Below are 17,934 nucleotides of genomic sequence, written 5' to 3'. Positions count from 1 at the left end.
TTTTCCAGTTATTTCATTTATAAATGAATAGTGCATCAAATTTTTTTATACAAACAAAATTCAACATATTTGTCAGATTTGAGATAAAAAGCGGTGTTTTTCAAACTGAGTCGGATTGACCGGACCGACCAGGCAAAAAATCGAAAAATAAAAATCTGGCGGTAATTCGCGAACCCGAAAGACCTACTTTGAAGCGGAAAAAACCAATCCGGATAAAATGAAATATTTTTAAAACTAGGCAACCATACATAATAATTCATACACCGACTAATGAAAAGTTTGATGACAAATGCATCTTAATGTAGTTGGCATCTTTATTGATTTCTTCCTTGAGTAACGTGAGATGAGAATAATATAATTTACTTTTAACTTTAAGGTGCCAAGTGGCACAAGATGGTCAAATTAAATGCCAAGTGACACAACCACATTTTTATTTATTATAATAGTAGATTGATTTAATTAATATACTCAATCACATAACTCGAAACCGGCCCACTGGACTCAACCCAACACCGTCTTGTACTCGAGAAGGAATTACATCCAACGGAACCTCTTCGGCTCCTAGATCCCATAGCTTCGTTTTAATATGATTGGCTTTCCTATTCAAAAGGGGGGTTGCGGCACAACTTGTTGTCCGCTTGTCTGCCACTTTATTGTAATCGTTTGGTATTTATAATGAATTTATTACTCTAATTTGATTTAGTATTCTCATAAAAAAAAGATACAAGCACATTTGCATGATTTGATAAACCTACATCTTTCCGAGGATGTGGTTGATGATAGGACTTCTTAGAGACGTGTGATTAAGATTAAGGACTTCTAGGAAGATGATATAGTTTTGTTTTAGAAATATGTCATACGGTCATAACATTACCTGCTTAGTATACTTTGTTTTTTATTACTATTATTGTTTATTTTTACTACAAATACTGCTATTTGTTATAGTTATTTTATCTACTTATCATCCTTTTTTTTTCGTTAGAACTAAATATTACACTTTTTCAATATTCTATTTTATACTTTATTTACTTTTCTACTATTATGTTGTTTGCTTTTGGAGCCAGTGGTCCCTTTGAAACAGCCTCTATATTTTCAGGGATATAGATAAAGTTTAATAATACTACTAATAGTTTTTTATATATAATTATATATAAGCACATTTGCAGCTAAATGTTGAGCATATAACTACTCCTACAACCCTACTTCATTTACTTACTACTTTTGCTATTTTAGTATTCTTTTCAAACCCAAAACAAATGAACAAATAAAAAAAATCAAATGCGATCGGAAACAAAACCTCTTATATTCAAATTCAAACTAAAAAAAAAATCAACTTTTTTTAACGGCAAAACAAACCGCTTAACCCTTACACTTACATTCTATAGGATTTAAACCATCCGCTTCTAGAACATAAAAGAGACACTTTACCCCTACATAAAAGAACGGTTAAATAAGTTTCAGGTTTGTTAAATTAAAAACATAATCTTTTTTAAATATCCAAAAAAAAGTCTAGAGATGAGCATAAACCATGACCCGCGAGACCTGTAACACCCTGACCGATGGCGGATTATACATCGTGGCGCTACGAATTGTTTCATTACTCGTGACACTATTTGGGTGTCAATATTTAATAAATACATTTCATTGCGCTATGCGCATAACACACCAAAAAGTAACATAAATCACATATCATAACCATAATATTCAAATACATAAATTTGTCTTGTTATATTTTAAACTAGGTCCAAAGTAAAAGAAAACATCCTACGTGTCCTCGAGTTTCCAAAAGCAGCTACAGCAAACCTGAACATGTGTTAAAATAAAACGTCAACACTTGCGTGTCGGTGAGAAATCAAGTTTAATAGATATAAATAGATAATAACAAAGCACTGCGCGCAACATGTGTATAACTGGTGTTCAACATAGTGTGTAAACAGATTGTGATCAAGCCTAAATAGATCATAGCTCATAGTTCATAGCGTGCTCCAAATCGAGCAAAAACAAATAATCATTCGTGTATGTGCAAAGAAACCAAGAAAAATCGTAACAATAGGTCTCCCTTGTTTATCTAATGGATCCACGAAAACTTCGGAATAGGCCGATCAAAGCGGTTAATGATCAACACATACAAATATACAACACTAGTAAACGTCCATAACACATGGGTTTTGCGCACAAAATTTCATAAACAAGTTTAAGACTCAAGTTGTACGAACACATGAACATCCCAAAACGTTAAAAATAAAAGGGGATTAGGTACGAGATTACTCACTTGTAAAGGGTGCGTTGAAAGATAATGCAAGAACCAACTTTTAAACAAGCGAAAGTTAACCTATAAATAAGAGGTTATTGGTTTAACGATTGGTTTTTATGTCTTGAATATATGCAAGTCGCTTAAACAAATTATTTAAAGAATAATTATATATTATATATTTACCGAGATTTCTGGGCAGAGAAGAAGAGAAGACGGATTGCAAAGAGGGGAGTGGAGGCGTCGCTGAAGATCTTCGGCTGATAGTAAGGGAGAAAGATTTTGGGGAGTGTTTAAGTGTTTGAGTGTAGTGTTTAATTATCCAAGAAACTAGTTTTATTTATAGGAAAACCCTAGGGAACACATCCCTTGTATTGGGGAAAAAGATCTTATCAAATCAAAGCAAAAGATATTAAAAGCAAAAGATATTAAAAGCAAAAGATATGGTGGCAGCTGCAGGGGATGGGGAAGGCTGACAGGTTACTGTTCATAGCATGGGAGGGGTCAGTCAAAGTACTGTTCAAGACATGGAAAAGAAGATTTTAAAAGATTATGCCAGTTACTTTTTCTGACAACCAAGAGGGTTGGTAAGCAAGCTGCGCCGAAAGTGACTTTTCGGACAGATGTCAGATCTGGCCTATTGTGCCCATACCTTGGCAGGTATAGCACAGAAGATAAGATATTTCAAAAGCATACAGGCTGGCTTAAATTGGAGAAAAGACTTGTGTCTAGCGCGAGAAGGCTTGAGTGCGCGAGGGCGAAGGCAGACAGAACAATCCTTAGCGTGCCGCGGGAAGAACTACAATCCTTTGCGCGCCGCGGGAAGAACTACAATCCTTTGCGCGCCGCGGGAAGAACTACAATCCTTTGCGCGCCTCGGGAAGAGTTCGTCTCGCGTATCGCAGGAACAGCTGGTCTTCACGCAGGCTTCCTTGTAAGGAGTCTGGCGCGTGGAGCTGCGCAGACATCCTTAGGCGGGAAGAACCAAAGGACAAGCAAAGAGTTAAGAGAAAAAGGGGTGGGACGGCGGAAAGGAATTATTATTATCATTATTATTATTAGTAATATATGTATAAAGATTATAATCAAATTTTAAATCTTAAAAATCGGATCCGAAAACGGGTACCTGGGTCGGGTCGGATTGGGCAGTTGTCACAGTCTTCCCTACTTTAAGAAATTTCGTCCCGAAATTTATCTCGAAGTAGGATGCGCAGAGAAAAGGTGCGGGTACTTGATCTTCATTTGATATTCCCTTTCCCAAGTGAACTCGGCTCCGCGCTTGGACTCCCAGCGAACTTTGACAATAGGGATGCGACTGCGCTTGGTTTGCTTCACCTCACGATCCATAATCTCAACAGGCTTCTCAACGAAATGCATAGACTCATCAACTTGAACTTCATTAAGTGGTATGTGGAGGTTCTCGTCAGCTAAACATTTCTTGAGATTGGATACATGGAACGTTGGATGCACATTGCTGAGTGCGGGCGGCAGGTCCAGTTTGTAGGCAACCTTTCCCACTCTCGCAAGAATCTTGAACGGACCAACATAACGAGGTGCAAGCTTACCTTTCTTCCCAAAGCGGACAACACCCTTCCAGGGCGACACTTTGAGGAGAACAAGATCACCAACTAGAAATTCGAGAGGCTTCCGCCTGCGATCTGCGTAACTCTTCTGCCGGCTTCTAGCAGTCAGCAGATGATCACGGACCTTGGCGATTTTATCGGTTGTCTCTTGAACTAGTTCGGGTCTTGTGATTTGAACTTCACCCACTTCGTTCCAACAAATCGGTGAGCGGCACTTTCGACCGTAAAGTGCTTCAAATGGGGCCATACCGATGCTGGAATGATAGCTGTTATTATAAGAGAACTCGATCAGAGGTAGGTGTGAATCCCAATTACCTCCAAAATCAAGAACACAAGATCGAAGCATATCCTCAAGGGTTTGGATGGTTCGCTCAGACTGTCCGTCAGTCTGAGGATGATATGCAGTACTCATGTCCAAACGAGTTCCTAACGCAGATTGGAGAGATTTCCAAAAGCGAGATATAAAACGGCCATCGCGATCGGATATTATGCTCAAGGGAGTACCATGACGGCAGACAATTTCTTTGACATAAAGATGCGCAAGTTGTTCAACACGGTAGGTTTCACGAATGGGCAGAAAGTGGGCAGACTTGGTCAATCGATCCACTATTACCCAAATGCTATCATGTTTGCTTGCGGTCAAGGGTAACTTGGTGATAAAGTCTATTGCTATACTTTCCCATTTCCACGTAGGAATTTCTGGTTGTTCGAGCAAACCAGATGGGCGTTGATGTTCAGCTTTTACCTTAGAACAAGTTAGGCATTTAGCTACGAACACAGCAATATCCTTTTTCATACCGGGCCACCAAAAAGTAAGGCGCAAATCTTTGTACATTTTGTCAGCACCAGGATGAATGGAATACCGAGTTTTGTGCGCTTCACTCAGTATGACAGTGCGAAGAATCTCATCATTGGGAATCCAGATGCGATTGAGATAACAGAGAGTTCCATTCAGGTTAGGGACTAGATGCGCTTCCGCACCACACGCTAACTCGGCGCGTAGGTTGCCTTTGCTGACCGATGCGCGCTGCGCGTCGCGAATGCGCGATTCAAGATTGCTTTGGATCGGCGCGAAGTGAAGCTGCGTGCGCGGCAAAATACAGTTGAGTTGACTGGGTTTGCGGCTGAGCGCATCGGCTACCACATTAGCCTTTCCAGGGTGATATCGGATCTCACAATCGTAATCGCTGATGAGTTCGTTCCATCGGCGTTGTCTCATGTTAAGTTCATTTTGATCAAAAATGTTCTGAAGGCTCTTATGGTCGGTGTAAATGATGCACTTAGTACCATAGAGGTAGTGTCTCCAGATTTTTAAGGCAAATACAACTGCGCCAAGTTCGAGGTCGTGAGTCGTATAATTCTTTTCATGAATTTTGAGTTGCCTTGACGCGTAAGCGATAACCTTGCCTCGTTGCATAAGTACACAACCGAGACCTTGGTTGGAGGCATCACAATAAACGACAAGGTCGTCAGTACCCTCTGGTAACGTTAGAACAGGAGCTTCGCACAACTTTCGCTTGAGCGTTTGAAAGGCTTCTTCTTGCTTCGAGCCCCAAATATACGGTTTGCCTTTGTGCGTTAATGCTGTTAAAGGCAAGGCGATTTTTGAGAAGTTCGAAATGAATCGCCGGTAATAACCAGCTAAGCCCAAAAAGGAACGGATTTCGGTAGGAGTGGTCGGTGTAATCCAGTGCTTGATTGCTTCAATTTTGGATGGGTCGACATGAATACCCATCTTGTTTACAACATGACCAAGAAACTGTACTTCGTCAGACCAAAACTCACACTTGGAGAGTTTGGCATAGAGTTGTTCGGTTCGAAGCTTTTGCAACACCAACAGAAGATGTTGTTCATGCTCGGCCTTGGTTTTGGAATATACCAGAACGTCATCGATAAACACGATCACGAATTGGTCCAAGAAAGACCTACACACCCGGTTCATTAGATCCATGAAGACAGCGGGTGCGTTGGTTAAACCGAAGGGCATGACCAAGAATTCAAAATGACCGTAGCGGGTTCGAAAGGCAGTTTTGGGAATATCTTCTTCGCGGATACGCAACTGGTGATAGCCAGAACGGAGATCGATTTTGGAGAAACAAGAGGCACCTTGGAGTTGGTCAAAGAGGTCGTCAATACGCGGTAAGGGGTACCGGTTCTTAATGGTGAGCTTGTTCAGCTCGCGGTAATCGATACACATGCGAAACGAACCGTCTTTCTTTTTAACGAACAAAACCGGAGCACCCCACGGCGAAGAGCTAGGGCGAATGAATCCTTTATCGGTCAACTCTTGAAGTTGACTTGCTAATTCTTGCATTTCAGCGGGTGCAAGTCGATAAGGAGATTTGGCTACTGGGGATGCACCAGGAACAAGATCAACACGAAACTCGACTTCCCGAGCGGGAGGTAAACCAGAAAGATCTTCGGGAAAGACTTCAGGAAAGTCACGCACGATGGGGATTTCATGAAGTTTCTTCTCTCCTTCATCGGGTTTGACCACATGAGCTAAGAACGCGACACATTTCTTTCGTAAAAGTCTTCGGGCTTCAGTGCATGACATAAGTTTAAGACCATTAGATGGTTTCTCGCCGTAGATATGAAGATCTTGACCATTTTCCCGAGGAATGCCAATCAATTTCTTGGCGCAGATTACTTCGGCGCGATTTTGCGAGAGCCAGTCCATACCAATAATAACATCAAAACTTCCAAGAGGCATGGGATTGAGGTTGATTAGAAAATCGTGTTCATTAAGGTTAAGCGTGCAATCTTTGATCACGGAGTTTATTATAATTGTTTCACCGTTAGCCATTTCAACTGTAAAGTTTTCGTTTAAATTTATTCGCGGTCGCGCAAGCTTTTGTTCAAATGCGCGAGAAATAAAACTCCTATCGGCGCCAGTATCAAAAAGTATAGATGCATATTGTCCGTTAAGTAAAAATGTACCATTAACCACGTCATTATTCGCTTGCGCTTGGTGCGCGGTTATATTAAAAGCTCGTCCGCGCGCCACTTGGTTTGAAATTTGGTTAACCGGATTAGCTTGCGTAATTTGTACTTGCAGTCTCGGGCACGCGTTCCGGAAATGACTGGGGTCACCGCAGTTATAGCACAACCTGGGTCGTGGATTATGGTATGTTGATTGTGGGTTTTGCGGGTAGGTTGGTGGTGTTTGCGCGATTAGGTTGGCGGGAAGGACTCTACAGTACTCAGCAGTGTGACCATTACGGCCACATCGGTTGCATTGTCGACACGGGGCTTGAGTTGGGTGATGAAGTTTACAGGTTGGGCAAAAGGGTTGGTTTCCTGTGTAAGGTTTCTTAGTTGACGGGGCAGGGAGCGCGGAATTGGTTAAGGCATAGTTATGGACTACAGGGGGTGTTGGGTAGGTTGACAGTGGGTTAGGAGCGTGTACTGGAGGTTGGTAGGCGGGTTGCTGGACAATGAGCGGGTTGGTAAGCGCGTAGGCTTGATGATTGGGTTTGTGCCTGCGTTTGAGGTTGTTACGGTTTGAGGGTTCTGGCTTGGTTTCTGTTGGTTCTGGGACAGTCTTGGTGAGTTTGGTCTTCTCGGCTCCCCGCAGGAACAGAGTTCCTGCCCTGACATGGTTGTTGCTGAGCACAGCGGCCAACTCGATGGCGTCAGAGAGGATTACTGGGTTCCTGGCCCATACAGAATCTTGAATTTCCATGGGGAGACCCCCAAGAAACTTTTCGATGGCGCGACGGGAAGGGGTAACTATGTGCTGGACAAGCAAACTTAGTTCGTGAAAGCGCGTAGCGTACTCGCGCGCTTCGCCACTGTACTGTTTCAAGTTCCAAAATTCCTCCTCAAGGCGCTTTACTTCGTTGGGAGGGCAGAATTCTCGAGTCAAAAGATCCTTGAATTCCTCCCAGAGCATGCTAGAAGCAGCCTCTGCGCCACGCGCGTGAGCTACTCCGTTCCACCATGTAAGCGCCCTTGATTCCAGGACACTTGAAGCGTATAAGGTTCGTCGGTCTGGAGGGCAATGGGTATGGAGGAAGGTGTTCTCAATTTTCTCGAGCCATTGGAGCATTACGGTGGCTCCTTCGAGCCCTGTGAATTTCGGAGGGTTACCCGCATTAAAGGACTTAATATTGTATCCGGAGGGGTTGGTATTATTTTGATTTAAGGCTTGGGCTATTGCGGCGGCCATTTCCTGGGAACGACGCTGCATACGTCTGCGCGAGGCTTCTCTCCTTTGATGACGGCGAGCTGATAGCGGAGGCATTCTATAAAAGTTTTAGTTTTTGTTAATATCTTGGTATGGGAAATCGTTTCAGCGCAAAGTATATCATTGTAAAGCTTGTTTCGCGGAGTTAAATGCTATCAAATTTTGAAGTAAAATATGAATTTAAATGCAAACTTAATACAGGTAATGAATTCGAATTGAAAATCGACAATTCATGCATCACCATGACTTTTCAAATCTTCAATTTAAAATATACGAGTAAATGAGTATTGGAGGTTGACAATTCATGTATCACCATGACTTTTCAAATCTTCAATTTAAAATATACGAGTAAATGAGTATTGGAGGTTGACAATTCATGTATCACCATGACTTTTCAAATCTTCAATTTTAGAACATAAAGTTAATGGGGATTGAAAATCAACTATTCATGTATCACCATGACTTTTCGGATTTTCAATGTTAAGTCCCAACAACAAACGAATATGTAAGTAAAGAAACGAATTAAAATTTAACAATAAAAATCGAAAGATCGCGGATAAAACATGAAATCAGGTGCTGCGTATGCGCAAGCATATTTTATAAATATCGAGTAATTAACAATTAGCGCGCAATCATGAGATTTTTCTCATGCGCGAGAAGGGACTCTTAGGTATTCTAGGTCGTTACGTCTAACCACCTAATCCTAAAGTCACGGAGCTCTAATACCAATCTGTAACACCCCGACCGATGGCGGATTATACATCGTGGCGCTACGAATTGTTTCATTACTCGTGACACTATTTGGGTGTCAATATTTAATAAATACATTTCATTGCGCATGCGCATAACACACCATAAAGTAACATAAATCACATATCATAACTCATAATATTCAAATACATAAATTTGTCTTGTTATATTTTAAACTAGGTCCAAAGTAAAAGAAAACATCCTACGTGTCCTCGAGTTTCCAAAAGCAGCTACAGCTAACCTGAACATGTGTTAAAATAAAACGTCAACACTTGCGTGTCGGTGAGAAATCAAGTTTAATAGATATAAATAGATAATAACAAAGCACTGCGCGCAACATGTGTATAACTGGTGTTCAACATAGTGTGTAAACAGATTGTGATCAAGCCTAAATAGATCATAGCTCATAGTTCATAGCGTGCTCCAAATCGAGCAAAAACAAATAATCATTCGTGTATGTGCAAAGAAACCAAGAAAAATCGTAACAATAGGTCTCCCTTGTTTATCTAATTGATCCACGAAAACTTCGGAATAGGCCGATCAAAGCGGTTAATGATCAACACATACAAATATACAACACTAGTAAACGTCCATAACACATGGGTTTTGCGCACAAAATTTCATAAACAAGTTTAAGACTCAAGTTGTACGAACACATGAACATCCCAAAACGTTAAAAATAAAAGGGGATTAGGTACGAGATTACTCACTTGTAAAGGGTGCGTTGAAAGATAATGCAAGAACCAACTTTTAAACAAGCGAAAGTTAACCTATAAATAAGAGGTTATTGGTTTAACGATTGGTTTTTATGTCTTGAATATATGCAAGTCGCTTAAACAAATTATTTAAAGAATAATTATATATTATATATTTACCGAGATTTCTGGGCAGAGAAGAAGAGAAGACGGATTGCAAAGAGGGGAGTGGAGGCGTCGCTGAAGATCTTCGGCTGAGAGTAAGGGAGAAAGATTTTGGGGAGTGTTTAAGTGTTTGAGTGTAGTGTTTAATTATCCAAGAAACTAGTTTTATTTATAGGAAAACCCTAGGGAACACATCCCTTGTATTGGGGAAAAAGATCTTATCAAATCAAAGCAAAAGATATTAAAAGCAAAAGATATTAAAAGCAAAAGATATGGTGGCAGCTGCAGGGGATGGGGAAGGCTGACAGGTTACTGTTCATAGCATGGGAGGGGTCAGTCAAAGTATTGTTCAAGACATGGAAAAGAAGATTTTAAAAGATTATGCCAGTTACTTTTTCTGACAACCAAGAGGGTTGGTAAGCAAGCTGCGCCGAAAGTGACTTTTCGAACAGATGTCTGATCTGGCCTACTGTGCCCATACCTTGGCAGGTATAGCACAGAAGATAAGATATTTCAAAAGCATACAGGCTGGCTTAAATTGGAGAAAAGACTTGTGTCTAGCGCGAGAAGGCTTGAGTGCGCGAGGGCGAAGGCAGACAGAACAATCCTTAGCGCGCCGCGGGAAGAACTACAATCCTTTGCGCGCCGCGGGAAGAACTACAATCCTTTGCGCGCCGCGGGAAGAGTTCGTCTCGCGTATCGCAGGAACAGCTGGTCTTCACGCAGGCTTCCTTGTAAGGAGTCTGGCGCGTGGAGCTGCGCAGACATCCTTAGGCGGGAAGAACCAAAGGACAAGCAAAGAGTTAAGAGAAAAAGGGGTGGGTCGGCGGAAAGGAATTATTATTATCATTATTATTATTAGTAATATATATATAAAGATTATAATCAAATTTTAAATCTTAAAAATCGGATCCGAAAACGGGTACCTGGGTCGGGTCGGATTGGGCAGTTGTCACAAGACCCAATACACCCGGATTTATAAGACCCAGTTATATTACAATAGGATCGGTCCCCAAGTCCTAAGAATACAAAAAATGAGGTTGGGGTGGGGTATGGCATGTAAGACCCAAGACACCCGGTACACTCGTTATTTACAACAACGTCGGTTATGGCACCTAAGAGTACCTTAATAATTTTTCAAATTTATAACAATCTGGAAGAGTTAGAATTCTAATCTTGTGTCAGGACGTACGGGATAAATGATAGTCTCAAGTAGACCTACATATAATACAGTTTCAAAGAAAAACTTGTGCTCTAGTATCTTACACTTTGTTCAATTATGTTCGTCAACTGTTCATTTAGAAGTTAAACAAAGAAACATAAACGAACACGAACACAAAATATGTGTTCGATTAAGTTTTCATGTTAGTGTTCGTTTAAAACTAAATGAAAGAACACGAACATACCCTTGTTCATGTCCGCTCGGTTCGTTTACAGGCCTAAACATTATATTTGCGGTCACATCACGTGTTCTTGAGTGTTCAAATTACTTAAAGGACCGATTGAGATTTTTAGTAGAACGGATGAAGTAGTTTTAATTAATTACATCAGAATTTATGAATTACACCTTAAAAAACAAACATTACACACGAGATTAATTAATGCTGTTGTGTCTTTTTTTAAAGATAACTCCATATCAATAAAACAAGGCATTCATATAATATAAATTCATTATAATTTTATAATAAACAAATGAATTAATTAGTACATATCTCAAATAACGATACTATAATTTTAATAAAATTTTTACTTTTGTATACACTTGTAAAGTTCTTCTGTAACTAACTTTATCACAAGATTATTTAGTTTTTCATAAACATTTACAAATTACAATAAATACAAAAATTTTAAATCAATTGCAATTGTATAATAAACAAACGAGTTAGTCTGTATATATCTAAAATAATAATTTTGAAATCAATTAGGATGATTAATTAAATTAGTTATACATTTATTATAGGAATATGACTCCTAGTTATAATCAAACACTTAGTTATAAATAGTTCTTTCACCATCACCAATTCACACCATCTTTCTCAAGAAATCTTAAAGAGTTAAGAAGATGACGAACTTTTGCAAGAAATTCGTTGTCTTGCTATTGTTACTCTTCCCTCTCGTTATCACCGTTGCCTCCACTAATTCGTTAGAAACCGCCGCCACCACCATCTTGAACCCGAAGCACATATAGCATCCTTACTTAAAGCCGCACTTGGCCCATACTCGTCGGCTACTTCTACCACAACCGTCATTGTCTCAAGATGAAATCGATCCAAGATATGGAGTTGCAAAAAGATTAGTCCCTTCTGGACCAAACCCAATTCACCACTGAAAGCTTCAAGTTCCCGTTGCGTTGATCTAGGATTTTATAATTAGATTGTTTCTTAATTTCCCTTTATTTAATCGTGATGTTTTATTTTACATGTTTTTATATTATTGTTGGTTTTTAGTTATTGGTATCAAGCTTGTGTATTGACATGATTTTCTTGAATAACATATGTTTCATATCTTGGTTGATAGCTTGTGAATTGACATTATGTCCGTAGCCTTTTTTGTTAAAAGATGTTATGAACGTAAATTAAGAATTGTTTCAATTTTTTATGTAGTTTTTGATGCAAAATACATGCATAAATGTAAATCTTCGACTCCTTCCTTAGTATTTGTCGTACATTACCTACAAAACCGTGTTAGACAAACTTGTTAATGTATTCTTAATGGTGTTGGATAATAGCAGTTGTTTTAAACGAAAAAAAATGGGAGTTCTTGTGGGATTTGACTGTTTGGTTGACATTTAAACAAATAATAACATCAATTGAACAATTTGGTCATAGATAGATAATACCTTATATTTTAGTATTTAAAAGTTAACAAGTTAAAAAATCACCAACAAGGCTATAAAAATTTTTCAGTAATTTTTCAATAACCAATGTCTCGCATTGCGCTACCAGTGTTTCAAAAACTTGTTTCTATTAGTCGGCTGGATGCTGGACTAACGGTTGGTACGTTTTAGACCAGTAAATTGGGCGAAGGAGTGGCGCCATTGAAACGGGCTGACCTGACATGGAGTGGCGCTCTCATAACACCACAGCACTCAGTCTAATTATGTTTGGTGAAAGGAGAGAATGTACCATTTTTCTACACGACTTAGGGCATCCGTAGTGAAGGGGCTAAAACGCCCCTTTTCATGCCATATTGATCCCACGTAGACATTTCGTTTTTCCATTTTTATACTTAGTGGTTGAAGCACATTGCAATAAGTAAATATTGTTTCAATTAATTAATTAAAAAAAGGACGACTTGATTGGTCTATTGACCAGCTCTTTTGCCCGAACGTCGACGTGGTAAAAACGTGCAAGCCAAAAGTTGATCGAAAACGCCCATATGCATAGTGCCATTTAGCCATTTTGAAGGAAGGGGGGGGGGGACATGCCAGTACGGACACCCTTATAATTTGGTATGCGAAAAGGTTCTACAAAGTATGGATTTGATCTTCACTTCTTAACTAATGATTCATCTAGTACACTACAAGTTAGTGCTTTAGTTAAGAGATTAGGTGAAGAAACACCAGTCGAACCCCGACAGATTACGAGTAACCTGAGGGTTAGATAGACGTTTCCCACGAGGGGTTAATTCCGGCAAGATGGTTCTTCCGATAACCTGCAAAACAGACACCGTGAGCTCGTCACTAAGAAAGGGGGGGTTCCTCCTTGTGACCACCCTCCGGCGTGAGAATCAGTCTATATTACTCTTTGAATATAAAAGTATATTATTAATACTAGAGCAGTTATCAGGTAAATTATACAAGATATTAGATGATGAAATGATAATACCATTTGATGTCTTTTATAGCCGAAGGTGGGTTTCCAAGGAGGTTTAGCCGGCCTACTACTCTGCCAACTGTGGCCTACACACGTGCTCTGCTGGTAATTGGTGGATAGGCAGCGGCTGACAGTGACCAGGCGTGCTGTTCACTTTTCCTTTTCCACCAACTACAGGCTAGGCACGTGATATGGCAGGAGTTGGTGAGCAGGCGGCGGCTATTGGTCACAGTGCTGTGGCGTGTTGTCTGCCATGCTGCTGTCAGTGAGCTGTCGTATCGTTGGTCAGATCTTTTGTCCATACCTCGTCAGGTATCACACAAAAGATCCTCCATTATTATACGGACTGGCTCATTTAGGCGGGAGTTTTCCCCCTCCCGCCTTTATGCGGGAATGTTCCCGGCTTTGCTCATTCCTTCTTCAGGTGACTACTGAATTATTACGAGTTTGAGCCTTATGCGTGTAGCCATGCTGCGCGGGTGGCCAGTCCCAAATGGCGGGTATCCGCACCTGCGGGAACAGGCGGATACTTGGAAACCATAGGGAGGCATTTCCTGCGGGACCAGCTTGCGTACCGCATGTGAGGTCGTCACAACTCTGAGCGTGGTGGGTCCTGCGGGTTTGGTAGGTCGCGGCGCAGACGTCCCTATGGTGAAGTCTGCGGGTTCAACTGCGCAGACGTCCGTTTAAGGAGTCTTGCGTGTTCAACTGCGCAGACGTCTCCTTTTAAGGAAGTCTTGCGGGTCCTAACCACCTCTGCTGGGACCTACCTCTTCAAGTCCCCCCAGTCCAATGTTCTTCTCATGAATGTTTAATAAAGTGAGGTGAACTTTTGGACTTAAGCTAGGGGTTTTTGAAAAGGGTTTAGTTTTATGGGTTTTCCGCGGGAAGTCTTACCCACGGGTTTCCCAATGTCACGCAGAATTTCCCAATGTTCTGCTTGATCTCTGGGATGATGCGGATAGGTCTGTAACCTCCCCGCAAGTCAGGAGCGTTTAGAACCTTTTGTGTAGATTCTCCATGAGGTCTTGGTGGTTTTGAACATAGTGATCAATCATGTTATAACCACCAATTCCATCCTGAAGTTTCAAACAATCTAGTTCTTGACGTTCCCGCTATGCGGGGATGTTAATCCCGTTTCTGCAAGCATGGCCCAGAAGATCCTTCTTGGTTTCAATTCCCATGGAGTGCTCGGTATGCGAAGGGTTTTGCCTTGACGCTGTACCCGCACTTCGTCTTATTAGTTACTTTACTCCCAAGGTATCCCTGGCGTTAAATCCCTGCAGGGCTAGGTGCGTGAAGGGTTTTGCCTTGACACTGTACCCGCGCCTGACTTATGGTTGCCGAGGTGTTCCTGGCGTTTAATCCCCTGCGGGCGCTAGGTATGTGAAGGGTTTTGCCTTAACACTGTACCCGCGCCCGACTTACAATTGGGTGCCGAGGTATGACTTTTTACGGGTGTTAGGTATGTGAAGGGTTTTGCCTTAGCACTGTACCTGTGCCCGTTTTGTAGTTGGGTGGAATGCCAAGATATTCTCGGCTTCACTTCCCTGTGGGTGCTAGGTATGTGAAGGGTTTTGCCTTAACACTGTACCCGCACCCGGCTTTATAGTCGGGTTTTTTCCGGTTTCCGTTCCCTACGGGTGCTAGGTATGTGAAGGGTTTTGCCTTAACACAGTACCCGCACCCGGCTTCATAATTGGGTTTTTCTGGTTTCCGTTCCCTGCGGGTGCTAGGTTTGTGAAGGGTTTTGCCTTAACACTGTACCCGCACCCGGCTTCATAATTGGGTTTTTCCGGTTTCCGTGCCCTGCGGGTGCTAGGTATGTGAAGGGTTTTGCCTTAACACTGTACCCGCACCCGACTTCATAGTTGGGTATTCTTGGCTTCTGTTCCCTGCGGGTGCTAGGTATGTGAAGGGTTTTGCCTTAACACTGTACCCGCAGCCGACTTACGGTCAACTGGATAGCCGGGGTAAGGGGTTTTTCCCGCTTACTTTTCGAATCTTTGGGATTTGCGCATGCATATTTAAATTTATTCTAGCGCTTTTTCCTCATATTCTAAATAGGTTAACCGTTCATCGCGTGGTTGTCAATAGATCTAGGTACCTTTCATGATTTATGCGGTTAAAACCTGCATTTTCATTCAGTAGGGTGACCGACATATAACTATGACTGACCTGCGTGAAGGTTTTCTATTCTTTGGGTTAATGCGGGTTTTGCCGCTTTCCCCATGCAGCGAGTCTGCGTGAAGGTTTACCAATTGTTGGGTTTATGCGGGTTTTACCGCTTTCCCCATGCAACGAGTCTGCGTGAAGGTTTACCAATTGTTGGGTTTATGCGGGTTTTACCGCTTTCCCCATGCAACGACTTTTGCACTTATGTACGCGGTGAAGACCGACATATCCGTGTGAACAGTTTATATATGAATGCAAAACCATTAACGTCGATGTTTTAAGGAGAATCATTTCCATTAAAAGCGGCTCTTGGTCGGTACAAACTTGGAATTGATCTACATGTAACATTTGCGTAATTGAGCTCCGTTCCATGTTCGTGGGACGGGGGTGCCATCGAGCCTTTCAAGCCGGTATGCGCCCTTTCCCAGAATTTCTTTGATAATGTACGGCCCTTCCCAGACTGGTGCCAGTTTTCCTGGGCGTTCTTGGTTTGAAGCCTCGTTGTTACGCAATATGTAGTCTCCTACATTGAAGTTGCATAGCTTCACCCGCGTGTTGTAGTACTTTTGCATTTGTCGTTTGTAGTTCTCTTCACGCGCTGCAGCTAAGTCTCTGCGCTCCTCGGTCAGCATAAGGTCTAACCGTCTCTCCGCGTCGTTGTCCTTTGGGTTTGGTAGGTCGCGGCGCAGACGTCCCTATGGTGAAGTCTGCGGGTTCAACTGCGCAGACGTCCGTTTAAGGAGTCTTGCGTGTTCAACTGCGCAGACGTCTCCTTTTAAGGAAGTTTTGCGGGTCCTAACCACCTCTGCTGGGACCTACCTCTTCATTTTTTCTAGGTTGATATGCTACTATTTTTTAACAGAAGAATATTAAACTTAATTAGGTGTCAATTTAAGATTACTTAAAAATAGCAAAGTGGGCTTGACGTGTTTAGTTTAAGAGAGCTCGAGCCTGCTTAAATTTCTAACAAGTCATTCTTATTCGGCTTATTTACCCCCTAATAAGTAGTAACACATGAACTTGTTGAAAACAAAGTATTTCATAAAAAAGGTGGGCTCATAATCAATCTGATACAATCTTTATTAACTTTTAATTAGTTATGAAACTGTCATCACATTAATCTTAATCATTAAATTGATTTGCTTGAAGACTCAAACTGTTTCCCACACTTTTTAGGCAAAAATCACTTTGTATTTTATCCGCCCTGCCAATAAATATAAACTCATATTTGGTTCAAGTTAAGTTTTGAGATACTATAGTTAGCAATAGTTTTATACTTTTATTGGAGTAAGAGAGTACCGATTCCTAGCTATTGGAAGTTAAAGGTGTTTGTAGGAGTCCATTGTGAAATGTATATTTTTGGTACGTTTTTAGAAATTAATTAACTAAATTATCATTATTTGATTCGTTTAACTCGATTCAATTTTTACATAACTCATATTGATCAGTCCATTTTTTTTGCCCCCTTGGCAAAAATATGGGATCCATCACTTATCCCGAACCTTAATTTACCCAAGTCGATGGACCCTTTTTTCCAATCAACCTTGACTTTGCCTGGTATAAAGACCGAGTCCCATTTGGAGAGTACTACTAAGCATACGAAAGTTTCAACTAGACTTGGAAGCAACCAAAGCGATCGACCCCTTCTCAAACAGAAAAAGACTCCAAAAATGTGAGGTTGAAGGTCGGCACAATTTCAAATACAATTTCAAAGTCAGCTCTTCCATAACCGAAATTCATGTTCCATCCTACTTATCCTCCATGATTCGTTAAGAGGATTATTGGTGCTTTTTTTGGGTGGTGGCGATTGATGTATTTTTGTTTTCATGTTGTTGTTTGTCTTTCTCCATATAGTCTTCTTGTAGCTTTTTTTTTTCCTTTTATTTTAGAACAACTTCGTTATAGTATCTTTGTTAGTTTTTTTTACTTTGTTAGCATATCTAAGTTGGTATGACAAAAAAGAACCTAGAAAGGTATACTCGAAACATCTGAGACACATATACCAAAACTTAATAGGTATTGGGTTGGGTATGAGATTAGTTTTCATATTTTCGCGGGTATGGGACCAATATGATTTTTAGCGTAATTATCTAGATATGGCAGGAAATAGGCCGGGAATTACCAACTTTGATATCGAAAATCTTTAACTGTTTATTTTAGGCAAATCGGATTTTAACAATCTCAACTAAATGTTATTGGTGGATAATAATCTCAACTGATTTTATTTCTACTAATGGTCCCAAATTTTAAAAAAAAATGGCTCTCAGTGATCCTCCATTATAAAAAAACTTAACGACATCAATTTTTTTTT

The sequence above is a fragment of the Bidens hawaiensis genome, unplaced genomic scaffold (genome assembly GCF_021521415.1).
Source record: "Bidens hawaiensis isolate Kalapana, Puna unplaced genomic scaffold, B.hawaiensis_p1.1 tig00021502_1, whole genome shotgun sequence".
Classification (NCBI taxonomy): Eukaryota; Viridiplantae; Streptophyta; class Magnoliopsida; order Asterales; family Asteraceae; genus Bidens; species Bidens hawaiensis.
This window is presented reverse-complemented; position numbering follows the sequence as displayed.